The following is a 27,463-nucleotide window of genomic DNA, read 5'->3' on the forward strand; positions in this document are numbered from 1 at the left end:
ACAGAATGCGCTCCTGGTCTGTAGCTCATTTGTTCGGAGAGAATACGCTACGGGTCTCTAGCTCATTTGTTCTGAGAGAATACTCTCCGGGTCTAGCTCATGTTTCATTCCTATATATTCGAGACTAACCATCTAGATAATAAAGTCAAGCTTTAAAGAGATCATTACGACAATAGAGCAAATTAGTTTTTGGAATCTCAACTTGCTAACCTACAACATCATATTCAAGAAGGCTCCAATCTCTTCGTATAACAAAAGATACCAAGAACAGATACATTGGCTTCAGAAATCGAGTGTCAGCTGGTTTCTCCATCAAGACAAAAATATCCCTTTTTTTTAATGCAAACACAATTATATCCTTTAGAATTTATTAGCAGATTGCACGTCTTAAGTTAATCTTAGGCATAAACATGGAAATCGAACAAGTATACGAGACATATAGTTGCTTTTTACTTCATTCATGCACGCTCTTTTTACACCTGCGCCTCAAGCAATATAATGGTTTTAACACCTAAAGAACAACAATCTTGTGCCCTTTACAACACCGACTACATGATGGAGCAAATCATTTGTCAACCATGTGACTCATTTAAGATGAGTATTAGAGATGGCATATTTTTTTACGAGGGTATCCTCTATCTTTCTAATTTTTAAGGCATCTCTAAGAATCATATTTTATACTTGTGTCTAGATACGTGTTGGACACCGATATTAAAAAGTAGGAGCTCAGTTTGCCAACAGCTAGACAGAGCCCCGTCAGCAAAACTTAACAAAAGCAGTCAGATAAAAGTAGTAGAAAAGGGATGTCACTGGTATAAGATAAATTACACGTGCAATTGCCTCTTGGGTTCCATATCCATGCACTTTTGATTTGATAAGCATGACAGTAAGCTCCAATGCAACATCAGAAGGAAATGGCGCAGAATGGCCCAATGGCCAACTGTATACAATAGAAGATGGTGGACAGGAAGGTAGATAACCAGAGCTTCTTGCACCTGTAGTACCACACCCTCTCCACCAAAGAGTAAAGTATCTTGATGCTTTTCAGGAATCATGGCTTAATAAGGAAAACAATAAGTGAGAGCAGAGTATACTGATACTGAAAACGAAACTCTAGGAAACAAAATAAGAATCAAATCCCTAACAACAAATCAGTGCAGTGACCACCAGGTGAATAAGAAAAGAAACACCACAATAAGACGTTGATCTAATTGAGAACCTGGTTTTAAACAATCAAAGAGTTAACGGATATTGCAGGCACTGCATGCGCACACACATATATATACTATAGAGAGAAACCACTTCACATCTATGATCCTCTTACTACTACTAAAGCTACAACACCATTGGTTCAACTCACCAAAATAAAAAAAACAGCAGTCTTAATCCTTACCTTCTTCTATTTGAAAACAAAGGAGAAAATAAGATTTGAAAGATAAAAAAAGAGAGAAGTACTGATACATACACCAACTTATATTTAGATTCTTAAACCTGCTATTTTGATTTTCATTTATATCCTCTTATCCTTTCTGTTCTTCACTCTTATTCTGGATCAGTCTATTGGCATTGGTTGAGCCATACAACACCTGAAACGAGCCTTACGAACAGTTGTCATTATCTCAGTTTCCGCATTCTCAAGCATCTTCACAATCTCAGTGAAGGGAGGACGAACTTCTGGGTTAGCGTCCCAGCAACGGATCATGATCTCACTCAGAACAGGGAGACAATCATTTGGAATAACAGGTTGGGCACCCTAGTTCACCACAGCAAATGCTGCCTGAACTGCAGTCATGTTCTGGAAAGGAAGCATGCCAGTTATAAGCTCCCAAAGGACAATTCCGAAACAATACACATCTACTTTTTGCGAGAAGGGCCAATGTTGTATCATCTCTCTGCAAGTGTAAAGAAAAGAATCACAACCAACAATATTGTTGTCATAAATAAAGACAAGTTTTGAATAAAAAACGTAAAGGATAGACAACTCGGACGCCGAGTCAACTGATTAGCAATTTAAACACACTTTCATTTAAAAGATAATTCAGCAAAAAATAGTGAACTAAATGCTAAAACAAATACACTAATGACAGCATTACGTAAATATGACATATATAATTGCAACTAAGTTTCCGATACTCCATTTTGGAACAGGAAAACATTTTACTTGAAAAATGCAACTAACATGGCAAGCAAAATTCCAAAAAGGTGAAACATGACAAGCAATGAGTAATAAGATTTTTTTTATAAGAATATTAGGCCTCATTAAAAACCCCCTTCATGATTTAAGAAACTTGAAAAATAGTTCCTTAATCAGCGGAAGGAGGAAAAGAGTTCTGTAACAACCCGATTTTCAAAATAATATTTAATTGAAATTGGAGGTAAATTGTGAAAATGGGTGAAATTAAGTGACTAAAGAATAATTTATGAAAACTTGTATGCCATTTTCAAAGTAAAGGAAATTCAGGGACCAAGCCCTGAATTTCCCCTAAAAGTGTCGACAAGTTTGTTATAACTAACGTATTTTCTGATTTCAATCAGAAAACACAAAAGCTTTTCTTCAATTTTCTTCCTCTCACACCTCCATTTGCAAGTCCGATCCAAACGCCGTCCGAATTCCGATCGTTGTTTTGAAACCACCGTTGTGTTCATCATCGAGCGAGGAACAAACCCTTCAAATTAATTGAAGCGAAACGCGGCCAAACGTCGGGAATTTCCAGTCAAAGTAGCGACGGTTTTGTTAGCTCTATCGCCGAGGAAATCTTAAATTCACCGCTGATCGTTGCTCCGTTTACGACACCTCCCGCACCATCGTGTTCCTTGTGCCGTTCCAAGTTCACCGGTGTCAACCTTGTCCGCCGTAGACGGCGGCGCGTGAGGAGGTGGTGCAGTCAAAGATTCGGCCGATTTGAAATCGAGCTCTCCGCCGTTCAAAAATTTGAACCGATCGTTGTAAGTATCTTGAAATCGCTCAAAATAATTTTTAGAAATTTTTCCGGGATTTTTAGGGCCCCGGAGGACGCCTCACGCGCCACACGCGCCGCCGCAGGGCGAGTGGCTGCTGGAAACCGGTTTAACCGGTTTTCAACCGGTTCTGACCGGTTTGACCAGTTTCAACCGGTTCGAACCAGTTTGACCGGTCTGAACTGGTTTGACCGGTCTGACCCGACCCGACCGTTGACCCGACCCGACCGTTGACCGTTGACCGTTGACTTTCTTTGACCAAAACTTAGAATGGCTTTGACCGAGCATTAAACGACCGTTAATCTTTTCCGAGTATACCTATCCTGATAGTTTTCGACGTGCCGAATCCGTTTCCGTGGTCTGTTTTGTCAAATTCGAATCCGAAGGTCTCCAAATCTACGGTCAAAGTGGTTGACTTTGACTTTGACCAAGAATTTGAATTTTCGAAAAGTCATACTTTATGTTTTTCGACGCCCTGATTCCGATTCCGCAATCCGTTTGGCCAAATTCAGACTCGAAATACCTCAAATTGATAGTCAAACCCGAAAAATGCGTATACTTAAGAAGTTTAGCTTTGAACAATTAAATAGGATTTGAGACTGATAAATATTATTGTTTGAAGGTACAAGAGACTCTCCGGATCGTTCGACAGCTCGACCCAGCTCTTCTAGATCAGTTAAACCACGTGTTCCAGTATTCACCCGTTCGAAAACTGTAGCAGAGCGTGGTGAAACCAGCAATCAGTAGATTTGTTATTTGAATCTATTGTCGAGGTGTGTTCCCTACTTATTATTGAACTGTTTTATTGGTTTTAATATGTGGTACACCGAATTCATTGGTTATTGTTTTATGGATGCACCAATTTAATGTGACAATTTATGGAATATGGCTGCTATCAAATTTTTGTTTTGAAATGGTATATGATTACCATGTTTTTTGATTTATGGAATTTATGTCACGGTGCAATTGAATTTTGGAATTGAATTACGATGGAATAGCTCTGATCAAGCTAACTGGGCCTAATGTGACTCTTGAGGGCCCCAAGATGTTTCATTAGGTCGGCTTTCCTTTGCTGTGTGCTTAGGGTAAGCTATATGGACTTATTGACTTGGGCTTAAGGATACAAGCTTCAGAGCCTATCCTTAAGTCGGCTTTCTTTTTGCTATGTGCATAAAGTAAGCTATATGGAAAATAATTTTGGGAACTACTGATGGTGTACCAGAATAATTTCATGTTATTTATAATGTGATTTTATATTGATGGAATAACGGTTGCGAAAAATGTCTTTAATAATCATAATGTGATCCACTAGACTTAGTCGAAACGCATAGGCCGGGTCTAGGGGGTTACATTTATTGGTATCAGAGCTTTTGGTTTTTTACCCTAAGTTATTAAGGTTTTGAAAATACGGTTTTGAAATATTTTACAAAACGAGTTACTAAGGCCATGTCACAAAGTTATTAAGATTTTAACTATGTTTGAGACTCCAAGTGCTTATCTAACCCTAAGTTTTATCTTCTGTAGTAAACTTGAGATCCATCAAAATGAGTGCTAGACGTAGTCGTCGAACTAGCCGTGGACGAGGTCGAGTGGCTAGATTCGCAGATCCGATCGATGAGATACGGGTAGATCCCCCACCTCCGATAGGTGATCATGCTCCTACGACTCCAACGGATCTACCTTCTGCCGCTGGTATTGGCATGACTACACCGATAATAGGAGCGACCGATATTGAGTCAGAGTCTACCGGAGTTGCTTTGGATGAGAATTTTGGTAGACAATTTCTGCAGTTAATACAGGGAGCAGTCAGAGCTACTGGTGTTGTATCTGAGGTTCTTATTTCGCAGACTTTGATTGCCAATGGAGTTAGAACTTTTGGGGGACAGATAGGTGGAGCTCCTACTGAAGCTGAGGATTGGCTCCAGGATACAGAGAGACGCATGGATCAGTTGGGTTTGGATTTAACTAAGAGATATCAGGGTGTTGTGGCGATGTTAGATGGCAATGCCTACACTTGGTGGGAGTCAGTGACCAGTAGTGTTCCTACCGATCGTTTGACCTGGAATTTCTTTAAGGATCACTTTCGGAGCCGTTTTCTGGGAGAGCGCTACTTAGCTTAGAGACGACAACAGTTTCAAGACCTGGTTTAAGGAGACATGACTGTTTCTGAATATGAGATCGAGTTCCTGAAGTTGCTGAAGTATGGATTCAGTATGGTACCTATGGAGAGAGATCGATGTCGTAAATTTGCCCTTAGACTCAGATACGAGCTGCGTAGGCAAGTTGTAACCCATCAGGATGAGATATTTGATGTGCTGGTGGGCAGAGCCAAAGATGCGGAAGAGGTGGAGGTTTTAGCTTCTGGTAGAGAGCGTGTTGATCAAGATCGATCTAAAAAATTTTCAGGCCCGATGGAGTCATCAGCACAGTCCGGGAAGAGGACTCGTACTTCAGCCCCTCAGAGAAACAATACACGTTTCAGGCCTGCAGCATCCTCACCTTTAGCTGTCAGTCGAGGCGGTTCCTCGTCGTATTATAATGGGCCCCTTTGTGAGTATTGTGGTAAACAGCACTCAGGAGAGTGTCGTAAGAAGATGGGTCTTTGCTATCAGTGTGGATCTAGTGGTCATTATCGGAGGGATTGTCCTCAGTTAGTTTCATTTGAGCAGACCACTACCCAAACTCCTGTGCGTTCGCAGACTACAGTACAGACCCCAATTAGAGATCGTAGTCAAGGAAAGACTCGAGGATCAGCGTCCAGGACAGACAGTAGAGCCCGACCTCAGCAAAATAGAGGCCAACAGCTTCTGAGGCTAGACAGCCAGCTTTTTTATGCAACTAGACGTCGTGATGACAGAGATGAGCCTGAGGTTATTGCAGGTACATTTACTATTTATTCTACCTCATACTTTGCATTATTGGACAATGGCTCCACTCACTCCTATGTATCGAGCTCAGTATCTCGAAACCTTCAGATTCCAATCGAGAACACTGAAAATACTGTTACAGTTACAAGTCCAGTAGGACAAGCGGTATTAGTGAATAAAGTATTTCGGCGTTGTCCTCTCGAGGTTCAGGGAGAAATTTTTCTCGCTGATCTTATGGAACTTCCTTTAGGGGAGTTCGATCTAATTCTTGGAATGGATTGGTTGAATAAACACAAGGTAAAGTTGGATTGCGAATACAAACGGGCTACTCTGAAGACTTCAGATGGTCGGACTGTTGTGTTAATTGGTGAACGCGTGGTTATCTCTCCAATATAGTTTCAGCGATGGAAATTGATCATATGATCCGGAAGGGATATGAGACCTTCATTGCTTGTATTTTGAACACCAAAGGTGCATTGTCCACGATCGAGGAGATTCGTACAGTTAGCGAGTTTCCTGATGTTTTTCCGGAGGAGTTGCCTGGGTTACCTCCTGATAGAGAGGTAGAGTTCGAGATTGAGACTTATCCAGGATCTTCACCTATTTCTATGGCACCTTATCGTATGGCTCCAAAGGAACATAAGGAGTTGAAAGTCCAATTGCAAGAATTATTCGATCGAGGATTTATCCGACATAGTACTTCACCATGGGGAGCTCCAGTTCTATTCGTGAAAAAAGGATGGGTCGCTAAGATTGTGTATTGACTATCGGAAATTGAACAAGATGACGGTCAAGAATAAATACCCATTACCCAGGATTGATGACTTATTTGATCAATTGCGAGGAGCTACTGTATTCTCTAAGATTGATCTTCGTTCGGGGTATTATCAATTGAAAGTTAAATGATCTGATGTTGCAAAAACGGCCATTCGCACTAGATATGGTCATTATGAATTTTTAGTGATGCCTTTTGGTTTGACGAACGCTCCTGCAACTTTTATGGATTTGATGAATCGGGTGTTCTGACCATATTTGGATCAATTTGTGGTGGTCTTCATTGACGATATTCTGATCTATTCTCGTACTGAGGCAGAGCATGACGAGCATTTGAAGATCGTTCTGCGGACTTTGAGAGAGCATCGTCTATATGCCAAACTAAGCAAGTGTGAGTTTTGGCTTCAAGAAGTGTCATTTCTGGGCATATTATTTCTGTGCGAGGTGTTCAGGTTGATCCCAGCAAGATAGAGGCTATTATGAATTGGAAACGACCTAAGAACGTATCTGAAATCTGCAGTTTCTTGGGCTTGGCTGGTTATTATCGACGTTTTGTTGAGGGCTTCTCGATCATTGCTTCTCCTTTGACAAAGTTGTTAAGGAAGAATGTGCTGTTTGACTGGGGCGAGGCACAACAAGAGAGCTTTGAGAAATTAAAGGCGGTTTTGACTCAAGCACCGGTGTTGATTCAACCAGAGTCCGGGAAGGATTTTACAGTGTATAGTGATGCTTCACATTCAGGACTTGGTTGTGTTTTAATGCAGGAAAGTAAGGTGGTGGCTTATGCATCCCGTCAGCTGCGGCCGCATGAGAGTAACTATCCTACTCATGATTTAGAGTTGGCAGCAGTAATTTTTGCCTTGAAGATTTGGAGACACTATCTTTATGGAGAGAATGTTACATTTTCACAGATCATAAGAGCTTAAAGTATCTTCTGACCCAGAAGGAACTTAATTTGAGACAGCGTCGCTGGTTAGAGCTCCTAAAGGATTATGATTGCATGATTGATTACCACCCTGGTAAAGCTAACATTGTAGCAGATGCTTTGAGTCGAAAGACGGTATCAGAGTTGAGGTCTTTAATGGCCAAGATGAATTTATATGACGATGGCACTTTGTTAGCAGAATTGCAAGTTAAGCCGACCTTGGTTGATGAGATCAAAGCTAAGCAGCCCCTTGATAGCTCCTTGCTTTCCATCTTTGAGCAAGTAGAGCAGGGGACAAACACAGATTACACAATTGATCAGGATGAAGTTTTATGCTTTAAAGGTAGATATTGTGTGCCTGATGATGCTGAGTTGAGGCAGACTATCCTTACTGAGGCTCATAGTAGTCCATATGCTATGCACCCCGGAGGAGATAAGATGTACCGGAATTTGAGAGAGAGGTATTATTGGATTGGTATGAAGAAAGACATATCTGACTTTGTGGCTAGGTGTTTGACTTGTCAGCAAGTTAAGGCAGAACATCAACATCCATCAGGTTTGTTACAGCCTATCAAGATTCCTGAATGGAAATGGGAGCGTATTACTATGGATTTTGTTACTGGCTTGCCGATGACTCCTTCGAAAAAAGATTCAGTTTGGGTGATTGTTGATAGACTTACAAAGTCATCTCACTTCATTCCTGTGCGAGTAAATTATACTTTGGATAAGCTGGCAAGATTGTATATTTCAGAGATTGTCAGATTGCATGGTGTTCCATTGTCTATTATTTCTGATCGAGATCCGAGATTTACTTCGAGATTTTGGAAGGCGTTACATACGGCTTTGGGAACAAGATTGGATTATAGTACATCCTTTCATCCACAAACTGATGGTCAATCTGAGAGAGTAATTCAGATTCTGGAGGATATGTTGCGGGGTTGCGTAATCGATTTTCATGGTAGTTGGGAGAACTTTTTGCCGTTGGCTGAATTTGCTTACAATAACAGTTATCAGACCAGCATTCGTATGGCACCCTATGAAGCGCTCTATGGGCGTAAATGTCGCACTCCGATCTGTTGGACTGAGTTGCGTGATAGGAAAACGTTGGGACCTGAGTTAGTGCGACAGACGGAGGACACAGTCAGATTAATCCGTGACCGTCTGAAAGAGGCATTTGATAGGCAGAAATCTTATGCAGATCAAAGAAGGATATACAGTTTGAAGTGGGAGATCGGGTCTTTTTGAAAGTTTCACCATGGAAGAAAGTATTGAGATTCGGGCGTAAGGGTAAATTGAGTCCAAGATTTATTAGACCATTTCGTATCTTGAAGAGGGTAGGACCTGTTGCATATCAACTTGAGTTGCCTTCTGAGCTAAGTCGTATTCATGATGTCTTTCATGTATTAATGTTGAGGAGATACCGTCCAGATCCAGGTCACATTATTCAGGTTGAAGAAGTAGAGTTGAGACCTGATTTGTCATATGAAGAGGAGCCCATTCAGATCTTGGAGAGAGATGAACGAGTTCTTCGGAATAGACGAATTCCAATGGTCAAAGTTCAGTGGAGTAATCGAGGCCCCTCAGAAGCTACTTGGGAGACATTGGAGTCAATGGAGGCTCAGTTTCCTCAACTATTCTCATAAGGTAAATTTCGAGGACGAAATTTCTTGTAGAGGGGGAGAATTGTAACAACCCGATTTTCAAATAATATTTATTGAAATTGGAGGTAAATTGTGAAAATGGGTGAAATTAAGTGACTAAAGTATAATTTATGAAAACTTGTATGCCATTTTCAAAGTAAATGAAATTCAGGGACCAAGCCCTGAATTTCCCCTAAAAGTGTCGGCAAGTTTGTTATAACTAACGTGTTTTCTGATTTCAATCAGAAAACACAAAAGCTTTTCTTCAATTTTCTTCCTCTCACACCTCCATTTGCAAGTCCGATTCAAACGCCGTCCGAATTCCGATCGTTGTTTTGAAACCACCGTTGTGTTCATCATCGAGCGAGGAACAAACCCTTCAAATTAATTGAAGCGAAACGCGGCCAAACATCGGGAATTTCCAGTCAAAGTAGCGACGGTTTTGTTAGCTCTATCGCCGAGGAAATCTTAAATTCACCGCTGATCGTTGCTCCGTTTACGACACCTCCCGCACCATCGTGTTCCTTGTGTCGTTCCGAGTTCACCGGTGTCAACCTTGTCTGCCGTAGACGGCGGCGCGTGAGGAGGTGGTGCAGTCAAAGATTCGACCGATTTGAAATCGAGCTCTCCGCCGTTCAAAAATTTGAACCGATCGTTGTAAGTATCTTGAAATCGCTCAAAATAATTTTTAGAAATTTTTTCGGGATTTTTAGGGCCCCGGAGGACGCCTCACGCGCCACACGCGCCGCCGTAGGGCGAGTGGCTGCTGGAAACCGGTTTAACCGGTTTTCAACCGGTTCTGACCGGTTTGACCGGTTTCAACCGGTTCGAACCAGTTTGACCGGTCTGAACCGGTTTGACCGGTCTGAACCGGTTTCACCGGTCTGAACCGGTTTCACCGGTCTGACCCGACCCGACCGTTGACCCGACCCGACCCGACCGTTGACCCGACCCGACCCCGACCGTTGACCGTTGACCGTTGACCGTTGACTTTCTTTGACCAAAACTTAGAATGGCTTTGACCGAGCATTAAACGACCGTTAATCTTTTCCGAGTATACCTATCCTGATAGTTTTCGACGTGCCGAATCCGTTTCCGTGGTCCGTTTTGTCAAATTCGAATCCGAAGGTCTCCAAATCTACGGTCAAAGTGGTTGACTTTGACTTTGACCAAGAATTTTGAATTTTCGAAAAGTCATACTTTATGTTTTTCGACACCCTGATTCCGATTCCGCAATCCGTTTGGCCAAATTCAGACTCAAAATACCTCAAATTGATAGTCAAACCCGAAAAATGCGTATATACTTAAGAAGTTTAGCTTTGAACAATTAAATAGGATTTGAGACTGATAAATATTATTGTTTGAAGGTACAAGAGACTCTCCGGATCGTTCGACAGCTCGACCCAGCTCTTCTAGATCAGTTAAACCACGTGTGCCAGTATTCACCCGTTCGAAAACTGTAGCAGAGCGTGGTGAAACCATCAATCAGTAGATTTGTTATTTGAATCTATTGTCGAGGTGTGTTCCCTACTTATTATTGAACTGTTTTATTGGTTTTAATATGTGGTACACCGAATTCATTGGTTATTGTTTTATGGATGCACCAATTTAATGTGACAATTTATGGAATATGACTGCTATCAAATTTTTGTTTTGAAATGGTATATGATTACCATGTTTTTTGATTTATGGAATTTATGTCACGGTGCAATTGAATTTTGGAATTGAATTACGATGGAATAGCTCTGATCAAGCTAACTGGGCCTAATGTGACTCTTGAGGGCCCCAAGATGTTTCATTAGGTCGGCTTTCCTTTGCTGTGTGCTTAGGGTAAGCTATATGGACTTATTGACTTGGGCTTAAGGATACAAGCTTCATGGCCTATCCTTAAGTCGGCTTTCTTTTTGCTATGTGCATAAAGTAAGCTATATGGAAAATAATTTTGGGAACTACTGATGGTGTACCAGAAAAGGGTTTAAACTATGATTTTCAAAAAGTTAAACTCTTTTACGAATTTGTGAGATTACTGGATTATGATTTGTACCTATTATGATTTTATGGAAATGTTGGGACACACTAAGCCTAGCTCACGTTTTGAAAATGTTTCCCCCTTTCAGATACTGTTGGTTAGATACCTTGGTTCGAGCACTTGGAGGATCAACATATATCTTGAAGTAAATCAGATTGTAATGTTTTTATCTGGCAAGTTGATTTTATTTTGGTGACATGGACCTTATTTTAAAATATCGGATTTTATAATGATAACTCTTTTGCTAATACTGCTCGGTTTATTGTGATTTTGAATTTGAAGACACGTTTTAAATTAAATTATTATTTATTTGTACTATATTTACGAGTTGGATTTTGATAGTATAATTTGTTTATAATTTCATGTTATTTATAATGTGATTTTATATTGATGGAATAACGGTTGCGAAAAATGTCTTTAATAATCATAATGTGATCCACTAGACTTAGTCGAAACGCATAGGCCGGGTCTAGGGGGTTACAAGTTCCCTAGGATTTCATTAACAATAATATCAACATAGGAATACAACACCTAACTCCCTTAAGGAGATAAAAAAAACCTAAAGGACATCCTTTAAAAATAACATGAGGATTAACAAATGCCAGCCTTAGCTAGGACATCTGCCTCTAGGTTGGCAGTCCTATTAACCCATCTAATAACGCCTTCACAATCTCTGAGTTTTTGAATAATATCTTTAACAATATGAACATAAACAGCAGGACATAGAACAACATCCTTAACCCAGTCAACAGCCACCCTACTATCACTCTCGATAATCAAACTTTCCTTATATCTCTGTCGAATAGATTCAAAGAAAACCAGACCCTTTAGGATAACTTTCAATTCCATAAATGTAGGAGGCTCTGGACCAGCAGGCTCTTTGAAAGATGCTAGGATCGAACCAGATACGTCTTTAAGAACACCACCTAAACCACTCCTCTTCCAATCACTAGTAGTAGCAGCATCCACATTAAGTTTAATAAGGACCACATACACTTTGATAAAATCCGATTAGAATATGGTAAGCAAGAATCCCCTAAGGAAGGATCAGCAATAAGACAATCCTTAGAGATAGAAACCTGAGAATTTTTTGCTAAAAACCATGAAACAAGCCTGAACCTTGCTAAAAAGAAAATTTCAACTTGATCTAGCTTCCCTCCTTCAAACACAATAGAATTCCTAGTTTTCCATATTGTCCATAGAACCACTCCAGGAATAAATGACCATATGAGAGAGTTAGACCTCAATTCTGCCCATGCTAGAAGAAAACTTTTAGCATCCACTTAAAAAGCAGCTGAATATTCCAGTTGCACATGAACTTGCTCCAAATTGACCAAACAATCGAACAAGAAAATAATAAATGGGAGGGGGTCTCTTCCATTAACTTACATAAAGGACATAACAGATCAACTATGCCCTTTACTCCTCGTTTAACCAAAGTTGTCTTCACTGGCAGTTTCTGCAAAATCATTTACCATAGAAAAGTCTCCACTCTTGGAGGCAGCAGGCTCCTCCAAACAACAGTCTTCCAAAAATGAGCTTCTTCCGAATCTGAACTCCCTGAATAACACAAATTAGCACAAGATTTAACTGATAAAATCCCATCTCCAGAGCCCTTCCAAACCAGCTCATCAGCAGAATCATCAGAAATAGAGAAGACTGAAATGACAACCATTAAATTTGTCCATTGCTCATATTCCCAGTCATTTAAATTCCTTCTCAGTTGCACATTCCAAAACCAGCCCCACGAGCTAAATTCCCCAAACTGGAATAATTTACCAGTTTTATTAACTGCAATAGCGAACAGTCTAGGGAAAATGACCATTAAAGGATTATCCATAGCCCAAACGTCTTGCCAAAATCGAATAATTCTCCCATTTCCAATTTATATCTGTATTTACTCCTGATTTTACAGCCAACAGAATCTGCTTTATAATGATTACTCACCATAGCTCTCCAGATCCAAGAGAACTTAGGGGAAACATTACTGTCAAACTGCATTAAAGATAAGTCCATTTTGTAATTAGTACAAATCATTTCCCTCCAAACCGCCTTCCTCTCAGTAGCAAACCTCCAAGCCCATTTCTCCATAAGGCTCTATTTACCACACTTAAATTAGGAATCCCCAAACCTCCTTTAATCTTTGGTTTACAAACCTCTGACCAACTCACCCAATGAATCTTATTTTTCCCATTTCCTCCTCCCCATAAGAAATTGGATATAATTGAATTAAGGGACTTGTAGACCGAAACTGGGACCTTGAACAATGACAAATAATATGTAGGAAGAGAGCATAAGACTGATTTAATTAAAACCAGCCTCCCTGCCAGTGAAAGAGTGGATGATTTCCAGCCTGCTAACCTTTTATTAAAATTCTGTACCATTGGATCCCACAGTTTGTTAGAATTTTGTGTGCTCCAAGGGAAGTCCCAAATGCTCTGAAGGAAAATTGCCCACCGAACATCCAATCGCAGCTGCCCAATCCTTAATTTCCTCTTCATTCGAGTTAATCCCAAACAATTTACTCTTCTTCAAATTTAACTGAAGACCAGACATAATTTCAAACACTCGGAGCACCCTCTTCACATTCAAAATCTGCTTTTTCGATGCACCACAAAGTATAATGAGATCGTCAGCAAATTGAAGATGAGTTAAATTAAAATTTCCCTCCTCCCTGCTAATGACCAGACCTGAAAATAGCCCATTTGAAACTGCCTTAAGAATCAATAAATTCAAAAGTTCTCCCACTATATTAAACAGTAAAGGAGACAATGAACAACCTTGGCGAAGACCCTTAGCCATTGGAAATTCCTCAGTCGGAACCCTATTCACCAATACTGAAACAGTAGTTGTTTTGATGCATTTCGAAATCCAACCTCCCCATGTATTACCAAAGCCCATTTTCCTCATTACTTTGAACAAAATAGGCCAATCGATTGTATCATAAGCCTTCTTGAAATCAACTTTGAAAACACAACCCTTTAATCCATTCTTCCTCCAAAAATCGATCCCTTCATTAGCTATTAAGAAGCAATCCAAAATTTTTCGATCGGGGATAAAAGCGAATTGAGAAGGGCTGATTAAATCTGATATACAGCTCCTAAGTCTCCTCGATAGACACTTAGACAGTATCTTGTATAGCCCACCAACTAAGCTAATAGGTCTAAAATCATCTAGGCCACCAGTGTTAGAGTTCTTTGGAATGAGAGTGATAAAAGTATGGTTTATTTCATGTTCCCATTCCTTCCCGGAGTAGAAATTATGAAAGAATCTCATAATATCTTTCTTAAGGACCTGCCAAAACCTTTTGAAAAATCCCAGATTTAAACCATCAAGCCCTGGAGCCTTGTTGTTGTCACATGACTTCAAAGTTCCCCAAACTTCCTCCTCAGAAAATTCCTTTTCTAATAATTGACTCTGCTCCACATTAATTCTGGAAAAATCCAACCTTATATCATCAGTTTCTAATGTAGATCGCTCATTGTAAATCTTAAAGAAATAATCTTTTACTAAGGCCTTAATAGCTGTCGGTTCCTCAACTGAATCACACCTAAATTTAAGAGAAACCAGAGCATTCCTCTTTTTCCTGACTGTAGCACACATCTGAAAATATTTAATATTACGATCCCCATCCTCTATTCACTTCAATCTAGAGTACTAAAACCAAATCTGCTCCTGAATTTTATAAAGATTCCACAATTCTGCTCTGTGAGATTTCAATTCTGCTAAAACTCCACTGTCAATAACACCTTGCTGTTGCTGAATATCAACTTCTAACTGCTGAATTTTCTTCTCTAATTCAGAAATCATGGCTGCTGGATACTGACCTCTCCTCTCAGCCCACTTTTTAATTGCATATTTTGTACTTCTTAGTAAACTGAACACACCAGCTTTTTTATGAGTTTTCTTACAGTTTTGAATTGATGATTTAACCAGATCCTCAAAACCCTCCTCCTCCATCAAATTGTTGAATAGTCTGAACAGTTTTTGACCCCACTCAACACCTTTATTCACAAGAACTATTGCATTATGATCCGACAGAGACCTAGGGAGTAGTGACTGAACAATATCCGGAAACGAACCAAGAACTGACTGTCGACCAAAAATCGATCTAATCTTACAAAAGTGGGATTATCTTGGTTATTGCACCAAGTAAACCTACCCCCATTCATAGGAAGATCAATTAGACCAGTTTGAAGGATAAACTGACTAAATATCTCCATAGAACTTCTATTTTGACCTCTTCCCTTCTCTTCTTCTTGTAAATAAACGTTAAAATCCCCTACCACACAAAGAGGATAATTCTGCCCCCTAAGGAACATGCTCAATTCTTCAAAGAAACTAGGTTTATCCTCCTCCACTGATGGCCCATAAACATTGATGAAACCCCAGCTGTAATTATTATCCCGAAATTTACCAAAAATTGCTATAAGTCTCCTGCAAACATACTGTTTTTCCAGCTCAAAATATTGTCGTCCCAACAGCACAATAAACCCTCTGATAATCCGATCGAAGGAGATTCTAAAACACCCTTTAGATTATTGATCCCACTTCTTCTGAAAAAAGACCTATGGATTTTCTCTGATTTGGTTTCTTATAGCCAAAGAAAAGTGGGATATATACTAGAAACTAAATTCTGAACAGCCCTCTTTTTTTCTTTTTTTCCTAAACCCCTAACATTCCATGAACAAATTACTAACTTTGACTTCATCATAAAAGATGAAGTGATGCGATTTTCTCGACTTTTTTCCACCGCAGTAGGGAAGCATTATTGAAGTACATATTAAGGAACAGGAATTAAAAATACACGATTTTCAAGGCCTCAACTTATTCTATTGCTTTGAGTATAAAACATACAGCGTACATTATGTATTTATGTCTGCACCTCTAGCCGACAACCGTTAGGCTAAAAACCATTCATGGGTAATAAATATATATACATATGGCATTCTAAGTCTCCACTGGCAGTTTCTGCAAAATCATTTACCATAGAAAGTCTCCACTCTTGGAGGCAGCAGGCTCCTCCAAACAACAGTCTTCCAAAAATGAGCTTCTTCCGAATCTGAACTCCCTGAATAACACAAATTAGCACAAGATTTAACTGATAAAATCCCATCTCCAGAGCCCTTCCAAACCAGCTCATCAGCAGAATCATCAGAAATAGAGAAGACTGAAATGACAACCATTAAATTTGTCCATTGCTCATATTCCCAGTCATTCAAATTCCTTCTCAGTTGCACATTCCAAAACCAGCCCCACGAGCTAAATTCCCCAAACTGGAATAATTTACCAGTTTTATTAACTGCAATAGCGAACAGTCTAGGGAAAATGACCATTAAAGGATTATCCATAGCCCAAACGTCTTGCCAAAATCGAATAATTCTCCCATTTCCAATTTATATCTGTATTTACTCCTGATTTTACAGCCAACAGAATCTGCTTTATAATGATTACTCACCATAGCTCTCCAGATCCAAGAGAACTTAGGGGAAACATTACTGTCAAACTGCATTAAAGATAAGTCCATTTTGTAATTAGTACAAATCATTTCCCTCCAAACCGCCTTCCTCTCAGTAGCAAACCTCCAAGCCCATTTCTCCAATAAGGCTCTATTTACCACACTTAAATTAGGAATCCCCAAACCTCCTTTAATCTTTGGTTTACAAACCTCTGACCAACTCACCCAATGAATCTTATTTTTCCCATTTCCTCCTCCCCATAAGAAATTGGATATAATTGAATTAAGGGACTTGTAGACCGAAACTGGGACCTTGAACAATGACAAATAATATGTAGGAAGAGAGCATAAGACTGATTTAATTAAAACCAGCCTCCCTGCCAGTGAAAGAGTGGATGATTTCCAGCCTGCTAACCTTTTATTAAAATTCTGTACCATTGGATCCCACAGTTTGTTAGAATTTTGTGTGCTCCAAGGGGAAGTCCCAAATGCTCTGAAGGAAAATTGCCCACCGAACATCCAATCGCAGCTGCCCAATCCTTAATTTCCTCTTCATTCGAGTTAATCCCAAACAATTTACTCTTCTTCAAATTTAACTGAAGACCAGACATAATTTCAAACACTCGGAGCACCCTCTTCACATTCAAAATCTGCTTTTTCGATGCACCACAAAGTATAATGAGATCGTCAGCAAATTGAAGATGAGTTAAATTAAAATTTCCCTCCTCCCTGCTAATGACCAGACCTGAAAATAGCCCATTTGAAACTGCCTTAAGAATCAATAAATTCAAAAGTTCTCCCACTATATTAAACAGTAAAGGAGACAATGAACAACCTTGGCGAAGACCCTTAGCCATTGGAAATTCCTCAGTCGGAACCCTATTCACCAATACTGAAACAGTAGTTGTTTTGATGCATTTCGAAATCCAACCTCCCCATGTATTACCAAAGCCCATTTTCCTCATTACTTTGAACAAAATAGGCCAATCGATTGTATCATAAGCCTTCTTGAAATCAACTTTGAAAACACAACCCTTTAATCCATTCTTCCTCCAAAAATCGATCCCTTCATTAGCTATTAAGAAGCAATCCAAAATTTTTCGATCGGGGATAAAAGCGAATTGAGAAGGGCTGATTAAATCTGATATACAGCTCCTAAGTCTCCTCGATAGACACTTAGACAGTATCTTGTATAGCCCACCAACTAAGCTAATAGGTCTAAAATCATCTAGGCCACCAGTGTTAGAGTTCTTTGGAATGAGAGTGATAAAAGTATGGTTTATTTCATGTTCCCATTCCTTCCCGGAGTAGAAATTATGAAAGAATCTCATAATATCTTTCTTAAGGACCTGCCAAAACCTTTTGAAAAATCCCAGATTTAAACCATCAAGCCCTGGAGCCTTGTTGTTGTCACATGACTTCAAAGTTCCCCAAACTTCCTCCTCAGAAAATTCCTTTTCTAATAATTGACTCTGCTCCACATTAATTCTGGAAAAATCCAACCTTATATCATCAGTTTCTAATGTAGATCGCTCATTGTAAATCTTAAAGAAATAATCTTTTACTAAGGCCTTAATAGCTGTCGGTTCCTCAACTGAATCACACCTAAATTTAAGAGAAACCAGAGCATTCCTCTTTTTCCTGACTGTAGCACACATCTGAAAATATTTAATATTACGATCCCCATCCTCTATTCACTTCAATCTAGAGTACTAAAACCAAATCTGCTCCTGAATTTTATAAAGATTCCACAATTCTGCTCTGTGAGATTTCAATTCTGCTAAAACTCCACTGTCAATAACACCTTGCTGTTGCTGAATATCAACTTCTAACTGCTGAATTTTCTTCTCTAATTCAGAAATCATGGCTGCTGGATACTGACCTCTCCTCTCAGCCCACTTTTTAATTGCATATTTTGTACTTCTTAGTAAACTGAACACACCAGCTTTTTTATGAGTTTTCTTACAGTTTTGAATTGATGATTTAACCAGATCCTCAAAACCCTCCTCCTCCATCAAATTGTTGAATAGTCTGAACAGTTTTTGACCCCACTCAACACCTTTATTCACAAGAACTATTGCATTATGATCCGACAGAGACCTAGGGAGTAGTGACTGAACAATATCCGGAAACGAAACCAAGAACTGACTGTCGACCAAAAATCGATCTAATCTTACAAAAGTGGGATTATCTTGGTTATTGCACCAAGTAAACCTACCCCCATTCATAGGAAGATCAATTAGACCAGTTTGAAGGATAAACTGACTAAATATCTCCATAGAACTTCTATTTTGACCTCTTCCCTTCTCTTCTTCTTGTAAATAAACGTTAAAATCCCCTACCACACAAAGAGGATAATTCTGCCCCCTAAGGAACATGCTCAATTCTTCAAAGAAACTAGGTTTATCCTCCTCCACTGATGGCCCATAAACATTGATGAAACCCCAGCTGTAATTATTATCCCGAAATTTACCAAAAATTGCTATAAGTCTCCTGCAAACATACTGTTTTTCCAGCTCAAAAATATTGTCGTCCCAACAGCACAATAAACCCTCTGATAATCCGATCGAAGGAGATTCTAAAACACCCTTTAGATTATTGATCCCACTTCTTCTGAAAAAAGACCTATGGATTTTCTCTGATTTGGTTTCTTATAGCCAAAGAAAAGTGGGATATATACTAGAAACTAAATTCTGAACAGCCCTCTTTTTTTCTTTTTTTCCTAAACCCCTAACATTCCATGAACAAATTACTAACTTTGACTTCATCATAAAAGATGAAGTGATGCGATTTTCTCGACTTTTTTCCACCGCAGTAGGGAAGCATTATTGAAGTACATATTAAGGAACAGGAATTAAAAATACACGATTTTCAAGGCCTCAACTTATTCTATTGCTTTGAGTATAAAACATACAGCGTACATTATGTATTTATGTCTGCACCTCTAGCCGACAACCGTTAGGCTAAAAACCATTCATGGGTAATAAATATATATACATATATGGCATTCTAAGTCTCCACTGGCAGTTTCTGCAAAATCATTTACCATAGAAAAGTCTCCACTCTTGGAGGCAGCAGGCTCCTCCAAACAACAGTCTTCCAAAAATGAGCTTCTTCCGAATCTGAACTCCCTGAATAACACAAATTAGCACAAGATTTAACTGATAAAATCCCATCTCCAGAGCCCTTCCAAACCAGCTCATCAGCAGAATCATCAGAAATAGAGAAGACTGAAATGACAACCATTAAATTTGTCCATTGCTCATATTCCCAGTCATTCAAATTCCTTCTCAGTTGCACATTCCAAAACCAGCCCCACGAGCTAAATTCCCCAAACTGGAATAATTTACCAGTTTTATTAACTGCAATAGCGAACAGTCTAGGGAAAATGACCATTAAAGGATTATCCATAGCCCAAACGTCTTGCCAAAATCGAATAATTCTCCCATTTCCAATTTATATCTGTATTTACTCCTGATTTTACAGCCAACAGAATCTGCTTTATAATGATTACTCACCATAGCTCTCCAGATCCAAGAGAACTTAGGGGAAACATTACTGTCAAACTGCATTAAAGATAAGTCCATTTTGTAATTAGTACAAATCATTTCCCTCCAAACCGCCTTCCTCTCAGTAGCAAACCTCCAAGCCCATTTCTCCAATAAGGCTCTATTTACCACACTTAAATTAGGAATCCCCAAACCTCCTTTAATCTTTGGTTTACAAACCTCTGACCAACTCACCCAATGAATCTTATTTTTCCCATTTCCTCCTCCCCATAAGAAATTGGATATAATTGAATTAAGGGACTTGTAGACCGAAACTGGGACCTTGAACAATGACAATAATATGTAGGAAGAGAGCATAAGACTGATTTAATTAAAACCAGCCTCCCTGCCAGTGAAAGAGTGGATGATTTCCAGCCTGCTAACCTTTTATTAAAATTCTGTACCATTGGATCCCACAGTTTGTTAGAATTTTGTGTGCTCCAAGGGGAAGTCCCAAATGCTCTGAAGGAAAATTGCCCACCGAACATCCAATCGCAGCTGCCCAATCCTTAATTTCCTCTTCATTCGAGTTAATCCCAAACAATTTACTCTTCTTCAAATTTAACTGAAGACCAGACATAATTTCAAACACTCGGAGCACCCTCTTCACATTCAAAATCTGCTTTTTCGATGCACCACAAAGTATAATGAGATCGTCAGCAAATTGAAGATGAGTTAAATTAAAATTTCCCTCCTCCCTGCTAATGACCAGACCTGAAAATAGCCCATTTGAAACTGCCTTAAGAATCAATAAATTCAAAAGTTCTCCCACTATATTAAACAGTAAAGGAGACAATGAACAACCTTGGCGAAGACCCTTAGCCATTGGAAATTCCTCAGTCGGAACCCTATTCACCAATACTGAAACAGTAGCTGTTGTGATGCATTTCGAAATCCAACCTCCCCATGTATTACCAAAGCCCATTTTCCTCATTACTTTGAACAAAATAGGCCAATCGATTGTATCATAAGCCTTCTTGAAATCAACTTTGAAACACAACCCTTTAATCCATTCTTCCTCCAAAAATCGATCCCTTCATTAGCTATTAAGAAGCAATCAAAAATTTTTCGATCGGGGATAAAAGCGAATTGAGAAGGGCTGATTAAATCTGATATACAGCTCCTAAGTCTCCTCGATAGACACTTAGACAGGATCTTGTATAGCCCACCAACTAAGCTAATAGGTCTAAAATCATCTAGGCCACCAGTGTTAGAGTTCTTTGGAATGAGAGTGATAAAAGTATGGTTTATTTCATGTTCCCATTCCTTCCCGGAGTAGAAATTATGAAAGAATCTCATAATATCTTTCTTAAGGACCTGCCAAAACCTTTTGAAAAATCCCAGATTTAAACCATCAAGCCCTGGAGCCTTGTTGTTGTCACATGACTTCAAAGTTCCCCAAACTTCCTCCTCAGAAAATTCCTTTTCTAATAATTGACTCTGCTCCATATTAATTCTGGAAAAATCCAACCTTATATCATCAGTTTCTAATGTAGATCGCTCATTGTAAATCTTAAAGAAATAATCTTTTACTAAGGCCTTAATAGCTGTCAGTTCCTCAACTGAATCACCCCTAAATTTAAGAGAAACCAGAGCATTCCTCTTTTTCCTGACTGTAGCACACATCTGAAAATATTTAATATTACGATCCCCATCCTCTATTCACTTCAATCTAGAGTACTGAAACCAAATCTGCTCCTGAATTTTATAAAGATTCCACAATTCTGCTCTGTGAGATTTCAATTCTGCTAAAACTCCACTGTCAATAACACCTTGCTGTTGCTGAATATCAACTTCTAACTGCTGAATTTTCTTCTCTAATTCAGAAATCATGGCTGCTGGATACTGACCTCTCCTCTCAGCCCACTTTTTAATTGCATATTTTGTACTTCTTAGTAAACTGAACACACCAGCTTTTTTATGAGTTTTCTTACAGTTTTGAATTGATGATTTAACCAGATCCTCAAAACCCTCCTCCTCCATCAAATTGTTGAATAGTCTGAACAGTTTTTGACCCCACTCAACACCTTTATTCACAAGAACTATTGCATTATGATCCGACAGAGACCTAGGGAGTAGTGACTGAACAATATCCGGAAACGAAACCAAGAACTGACTGTCGACCAAAAATCGATCTAATCTTACAAAAGTGGGATTATCTTGGTTATTGCACCAAGTAAACCTACCCCCATTCATAGGAAGATCAATTAGACCAGTTTGAAGGATAAACTGACTAAATATCTCCATAGAACTTCTATTTTGACCTCTTCCCTTCTCTTCTTCTTGTAAATAAACGTTAAAATCCCCTACCACACAAAGAGGATAATTCTGCCCCCTAAGGAACATGCTCAATTCTTCAAAGAAACTAGGTTTATCCTCCTCCACTGATGGCCCATAAACATTGATGAAACCGCAGCTGTAATTATTATCCCGAAATTTACCAAAAATTGCTATAAGTCTCCTGCAAACATACTGTTTTTCCAGCTCAAAAATATTGTCGTCCCAACAGCACAATAAACCCTCTGATAATCCGATCGAAGGAGATTCTAAAACACCCTTTAGATTATTGATCCCACTTCTTCTGAAAAAAGACCTATGGATTTTCTCTGATTTGGTTTCTTATAGCCAAAGAAAAGTGGGATATATACTAGAAACTAAATTCTGAACAGCCCTCTTTTTTTCTTTTTTTCCTAAACCCCTAACATTCCATGAACAAATTACTAACTTTGACTTCATCATAAAAGATGAAGTGATGCGATTTTCTCGACTTTTTTCCACCGCAGTAGGGAAGCATTATTGAAGTACATATTAAGGAACAGGAATTAAAAATACACGATTTTCAAGGCCTCAACTTATTCTATTGCTTTGAGTATAAAACATACAGCGTACATTATGTATTTATGTCTGCACCTCTAGCCGACAACCGTTAGGCTAAAAACCATTCATGGGTAATAAATATATATACATATATGGCATTCTAAGTTATCAGATGTCATTATATCAACTCATGTATTACTGTTTTAACTTTACATCAAAGTTAAATTGTGAAACTGGAACTCATCCTATGAAAAGAGTATCCTTCAAGCCAGTCGGTACTTTGCCCTCTACAAAGGCATCAATAATTTTCCTACCGTAAACAATCAACAAGACCAAAGCCAAATAGAAAGAAATTTTGTAGAATCATCTTAACAAGAAAATGTAACAATCACTTTTAACAATCTGTTTAAGTTTGGAAACCCAAAAAGAATATTCCCAATTTTTGGAACCGTACATTCTTTAATTGTTGGGTTTTGAATGGCCCCATTTTAAAATGCAATAAAAATCTTCAATTGCTCTATCCAAATATAACCTATGCAAATATAACCTATGAGACTTGTTTTAAATCAAGGAAATTCTTGGTAAAACAGACTTGCGCCCGGCCTCCTTATTTGTGCAGACTTCATACTAGGCTACTAAGTGCACAGAATAAATTGCTCAGCTTCCTCGGTTACGACCATGAGTTTGGAATTGAGCACACAATGGAGGGGAATCATTAGACCCTCTTATGACTTGTTAGAGAGAGACTAGTGTTTTGATAAAAAAAAATTGACTTGGGTTTTATTTTTCCATTTGTCCTTTAAATAAGGATCGGTCTAATTACATAAATAAGAAACCTCTTCTAGAAACTAAAGAAATCACTAAAATAAAATCGCAATCAAGAAACCCAAGGAAAGAAATCAACTGAACAAGATCACAATCAAGAAACCTAAGCAGTACCTAGAGAACTGAAACTTATGCCTATCCTAAAACAGGTTCGGCCCACAAACATCCACAACATCCTTCTTCTAACTCCCTGCTTCAACACAACATAGGTCATTATTAGGTACATTGATTCAATTATTTGTCTTTCTACCTTGCTTCACATGACAAAGCAGAAACTGTAGCCACCCAACATTTAACTACAACTCATAACCCATCTGTTTGTTTACATCATAGTTATGTAAAGGCTGTAAATAACATAAAAGTTGATAAGACAGGGAAAGTGAAAACCCAAGCTTCAAAAAATAAGTGTGATAAATCCTTTGGCCATCATGAACGGATTTGTTCCAGTGGATGTGGCAGGTAGATTTGGATGCTTGGGAATTAGACTCTTGAGAACGGTACCATAGAAATTTAGAGACAAATCAAGAGTGCTGCCTGTGAGTCCAACTTCACTGCTGTGCAATAACATATGCAAACAGTAATCTACAAGTTTCAAATAGACTGAAGGGAGCTTTAAGAACTCATATCTTGCTCTGACACAACCAACACAGTTTATATGCAGCTAACAGAGGTAATCATTGAGCCATATGGAAGCCTTGGTTGCTATTTCTTATAGTTATACGGTTTTATGAATTATATACAAAATTAATGGAAGTATGAATTAATGTTTGATGAGCACTTTATTTATCAAGTATCCATAGTCGTTACATTTTTTTGTTGCTCCAGGAAGAGGCCTAAATTACTTTAAGCTGCAAGGCAGCCAAATACAACCACTTGCACCTACATTGGAGAGAGGCCTCAAACATTCAATCTTCTGAGATGATACTTTATAATCCACAATAATCTAATCAAACTTTCTTCTAGATATGCAGGAATTCTGTGAATGTATTAAATAATTTCTTTACAATATCCAGTTGAAAGTGGGGATCTAAAACACACCATTTTTTTTTATAGGAATAGATGGCCTCATTAATAAATCCGTTCAAATTATCACCTGCCATATTTCTAACTTTCTTCATATCTGATTCTTTTGTTTGATAATTTGAAGGAAGTTTCTACATTAATAAATTCTGTGAATGTATTAAATAATTTCTTTATAATATCCTCACCAATATATGTACCTCTGTATAGCTTTCCAAAAGCACCTTGAGCAAAAGCTGTACCCATGTTAAGTTTTCTTAAATCGATAGTCCACTCATCATAATTCTGTAATACCTCATTTTGGTGCCTGCCATCCATTAATGCTTGAGCTAATGCATCATCATTAAGCGCATGGCCAACCTTACCAGGGTGAAACACACACTGGCCCACAGAGACAGTAATTGTGGCGGTTCACAGGTTTTTAAACCAGGGTGGTCTAAAATGTGGGTGAAAGAATCATTAGAGTCCACACTACTGTTTTCGACTGACATGGACACCGATCCACCAGCATTACTTGTTTGTAAACTGTCAATAGACATGTTTGATCCCTCGCCAAGTTTTTTATAGAACCCTAGAGTGAAATCATAGTAATTGTTGTCATTATTGTTGGTTCCTCCCATAAGACCTGTATATTTAGGCCCCTCGACCATTTTCCCAAAAGTGAATGAAAGCCCAAATGATCAAATGAGGATAACCAGTTCTCTTTAGCCCAAACTCTTGGTCCAATCGCTTAAGATATCACCTAAAACCAACATGGTGAAAGTCTGTGAGTTCCCAACTGACACTAAGTGCTAGAGATTACGGGCAATCAGCAAGCATTGCTTAAGATTTAAGATATTAGTTGTGCCTAATTTGTTGAGTAAAGGAATTAAAGAGACAAACAGATATTAAAAAAGTGACAGATGAAACGTCTGTTAGCCGGCAAAGGGAGGTAAATTGTTGTTTAGAGATGAGAAAGAAAGGAGAGAAGTTATTTTCGGAAGCAGAGTCAAGAAATTGGAATACATCCAGGTCCTTCTATTTTCTTTGTGGTTTGTTTTTAATATAACTGAATTACGAAAGGAAATACCAGCTAGCTTTATTTTCCCGTTTTGAAACGTTTGTTCACCCGTTTAATTTTAAAAGAATGGGAAGACAGACCATAATTTGGTCAAGGAAAATTAAAAGCCTCGGAGTTGCAAGCACACCGTAGAAATGCAGTTATCTGGATCTCAGATTGTTTAGGTTGATCCAGCATATACGCCAAAATATCCGTTTCTGAGACAGTCAAACCTCCAAATCACCACAGATATCTGAGATTGAAAAGCAGAAGCGGCAACGCAATGACTTTTAGGCTTAGAAAAATAAATTCCTACGGATATAAAAACATTCAACTTTCAAATGCAAAAATTTGCCCCATGACTATGTTCTTAGATCAACTAAACACAAGGAAGCAGAACCAAAAAAACGATTCAGCTACAGATTTTCAACAAAAGAAACACAATTTGAAGTTCAAAATTCTTACCTTTCCGTTTACTAGATAACAAATTGAACCGAAATATTCCATTTTAATAATAAAAAAATATTAAAAGAATAACATGTTCATAAATCTAACGGCGTCAGGCATAGATCAAATTAAAGGACGCTTAGAAATTGAAGAAAAGCTGTAAAAACCAAGGCAATACAAGTATCAACAGAGCATATTCAGAAGGGAGAGACAAATCGGATGCATACCTTAGCCCTTACATATAATATAAAATAGAGGAGCTGAATACAAAACAACAACAACAAAGTGCAGGAGAAGAAAAGAACGGGAAGAGAGGAGCAATCCGAGTCAGTCTACGCTTCTCATTTACTTTCGAGGCCTGACCCTGTACCACTCACCATTACTCTTCCTACTTTTCCAATCGCTCTATATCGTTTACACGTGTTCTTATATCGTTTCTTTGTTTTGCTTTTACGAGGTCATCATCCTCCATCCTCTGATAGCGCGCGTGCCTTCCTTTCCCTTGGCTCTGCTTTTCTTAATTTTTTATCTACCGAGCCTTTTATTTTATATTTTCTCAATTAATTATCAACAGTTTTGGATTTGGACAAATTTATTCTATTTTATTTTTATGCCTTTAGTTTTGTAGACTTCTTCAAAATTATATTTTTTAATTTAAATAATAGAAATAGCTGTACTCACTTCTCCATTTGAATTAGCAAGCTTTATTTAGGATTTTGGTGCAAAAATTACTTTTTGGAGGCTATTCGGGGAGGTCGACAAGTACAAGATTCGAATTACAATTTTGATCGTAATAAAAAAACAAAATCAGTTATTATTTCCGTTATCTTTTAAAGCACTAGGTTTGTGCTCTTCTACAACAAGGTTTTAGAAGCACAATACTTTCTCTCTTTATTCTATTAATGTAATTCTCTCATACCGATGCGAATATCCCGATTCGATCTGGAGTGTCACATTAGGGCCACCGCAGCGACCCACCGTAAAAATAGCAGAAAATTTAAAACTTTTTATCAGAACATGTAAACTTATAAAATCATGTATCAATATTTAAAAATAAAATAGATTTTCAGACTCTTATATAAAACAAAATTCAATTACATGCCCCATAATAACATG

The 27,463-nt window shown here is 38.5% G+C and overlaps 1 long non-coding RNA gene and 1 pseudogene across 1 annotated transcript; both read right to left on the bottom strand.

The window, feature by feature from the left end:
* Positions 1 to 1,302: 1,302 nt before the first annotated feature.
* Positions 1,303 to 26,131, bottom strand: LOC120173476. The gene is made up of 2 exons (XR_005521065.1): positions 26,049 to 26,131; positions 1,303 to 1,892 (listed from the first exon to the last, which is right to left on the bottom strand). It is a non-coding gene; the product is annotated as an uncharacterized LOC120173476 (long non-coding RNA).
* On the bottom strand, positions 24,944 to 26,111 carry LOC120173475 (annotated as a pseudogene).
* Positions 26,132 to 27,463: the final 1,332 nt, after the last annotated feature.

Source organism: Hibiscus syriacus, unplaced genomic scaffold, assembly GCF_006381635.1.
Source record: "Hibiscus syriacus cultivar Baekdansim isolate YM2019G1 unplaced genomic scaffold, ASM638163v2 tig00111954_pilon, whole genome shotgun sequence".
Lineage (NCBI taxonomy): Eukaryota > Viridiplantae > Streptophyta > Magnoliopsida > Malvales > Malvaceae > Hibiscus > Hibiscus syriacus.